Below are 2,853 nucleotides of genomic sequence, written 5' to 3' on the forward strand. Positions count from 1 at the left end.
CTCACAGGCAAGACAGATTCCATTCCTGTCCATTTCCTCTCTCAATTCTGAGAGGAACCACACACCATAATCGTTTTGGTTATGCAGAGTCCAACGCAGGTCCAGCCAAATTGAAGCAATCAAGGAGACCATGGTCAGGGTTAGAGCTGAGTCCTTGGAAGCCATGTGATTGACAGCACCGAACTGTGCATCGTCACCCAGGAGAGGATCAAAAGGGGGAATATAAACACAACAGCAGGAAGAAGATGGTCATTTTCAGTGTCAGGGTCCTGATGAGAAGTCAACAACGGCTTGAAGTGGTGGGAGTGAAGGTTTGCTTATCCCACTTGTAATATCATCTCTCATGTTCCAAGATTTTTGTAGAAATGTATGGATCAGGATCAGAGCCTGGGATCATTCTTTGCTCTCGAATGAACTCTCCTTTTATCTCTTGCAACAAAGATAAGGTGGATGCTCCACTCAATTTGGGGATTTTTTTCCTTTGAGGTCATTCAATATGTGAGGCTCATAATACCACTTCTTTTCTCCACTTCTTCAACCTATTGAGGACAGGTTCAAGGTGGACTTAGATTCACATCTGCCCTCCCATTCCATACTCACCTGGGGAAGTTTGTAGAGGTCCAGAAGTGTCCAGATTGGGACAGATGTGCTTGAAGTTCATGTGATTACTGCTAAAACTTTGCTGTCTCTCCTGCAGGTGCAATTAGGGCTGTTTTTATATTTCCCAGACAACAAGGTCAGTGGATTCTCTAACACATCAGTTTCTACATAATGTGAAATAAAGATCTCAAACCCCAGGGTCATGTTGGGTAGCTGATGGGGATTGTGTTGATTTCCTCAACTGTGAGGGTCAAGGACAGAACCAATTGGTATTTCTTTACTTGAACCTGCACAGAGGTCACATAAATTCAGGTATGTAAACGTGTACTACAAAGGATTAAGTTGAAATCTCAATACTTTGTGGTTTTGAAGGCTGTTCTCTACACACAGTAATATGTTTGGACCCTGTCTTCAAAGAGGATGGAATTAGAATTTGGATCGTTAGGAAGATAATGAGAATTTGGATAGTTCCTGAAACAGGATTTGACCAAAGCATACTAGATTACTATTCTGAGATAGCAGAGAAGGAGTGAACTGGCTTTTCCAGTCTGTCATTTGTGGATACACGAAAAGCACTAATATCTGGGCATAGAGCCTGTCTAGCTCCCACATCAAGTATTTAAAGTGGGTCTGTGTATGAAATATATGAAGATTAGGACTGTATCTGAAGTAAATGAAGGAATGCTTAAGATCCTAGTTTGCAAGAACAGCAATTAGAGCCGGGTGCCAGTAGCTCATGCCTGTAATTCTAGGGACTCAGGAGATGAGATCTAAGGATCATGGTTCAAAGTCAGCTGGGGCAGAAAAGACCATGAGACTCTAATCTCCAATAAACCAATAGAGAACCTGAAATGGTGCTGTGGCTGAACTGGTAGAGTGTTTGCTTTGAGCTGAAAAGCACGGGGACAGCACCTAGGACAAGAGTTTAAGCCCCATGACCACCACCACCACCACCACCAATAATAATGATGATCACCAATAAGGACATTATCTTAGGAATGAGAAGACAGTCTCCTGGAACAAAAAGTCAGTCCTGGTTGGGAGGGATCCTGGGGATGAGTGATCATCCTAATGCCAGTGGAAAACTGCACCCATAGACGGATGGTGTCAGATCCTAAAGGGAGTCACTTTGTGCTTGCCCTTTCAAAACTAAGCACAGCTGGGAGGTCTAAAGAAAATATTTGAAAAGCTTGTCTATTTGATGCCCATATCTGCTTACCTTCTAACTGGGCAGGAATTAATATGTATTACCTGTTATTTTTATGTATGGTATGTTTTTGTTTTTAAAGCTATGGTTGTGAAATTGCAGATAGCTTAAAATTATCCAAAAGGGCAGTCTCTACTCTCTGTTCAAGGCTATGATTGGTAGTAAATTTCTGATATGGAAGCAGATACATATATTCATCTGGTCTGGTAAAGAGGGTAATGGTCGAGTGTTAATAAATCAAAACCTTCTTCTCTCAAGCCTCAAAATAGGACATCTGGCCATTGGGTCTAATAGACCACTCACACACATGTAAAGCGGTATTCATATACACTCTAAATATGCTTTCTTGGTATTGTAAAACCCCAATAAATCATGGATCTAAGATCTTGTCCCCATTGAAAGATGTCTGGGAAGCATCACAGAAAGCTGATATGCAGTGTAAGGGTCACCACAGTTCAGGTTCCCCAGTTAGCCAAGGAAATGCTTTTGCACACCAGAGTGCTAAGCAGGCTGTAGTGCACTGTTTTAGGAAAATGGTTTTACTACCAGCACACCTATGTTTATAGAAGCATTATTCACCATAGCTAAGATATGCAACCTATCCAGATGTCCCTCAGTAGATGAATAGATCAAGAAAATGTGACACACACACACACACACACACACACACACACACACACACACACACACACACACAAACTGTAATTCTATGCCTCCATCAGGAAGAATGATACCACCCCATTTGTTAGAAAATTGAAAGACTTGGAAAAAATCATATTAAGTCAAGTATGCCAGACCCAAAGAAATATACGTCCCAGGGTTTAATTGTAATTTTGTAATTGTAATTTAATTGTAATTTTGGTATATGTCTAGGCTAATCTTATCAGATGATCTGAAAAGTTCAAAAGCTATGTACATATGACCATATAAAATGATGTTCAGTAAAATGAACCCCAAAATATGGACACATGCGGTTTTTCCTTTTGTTGTTTTAAATGTACTATGAGTATTTGTTTCTTATGTATGTTCTTCCTCCTATGGTATAT

The sequence above is a fragment of the Dipodomys spectabilis genome, unplaced genomic scaffold, assembly GCF_019054845.1.
Source record: "Dipodomys spectabilis isolate Male_0828 unplaced genomic scaffold, ASM1905484v1 ptg000173l, whole genome shotgun sequence".
Classification (NCBI taxonomy): Eukaryota; Metazoa; Chordata; class Mammalia; order Rodentia; family Heteromyidae; genus Dipodomys; species Dipodomys spectabilis.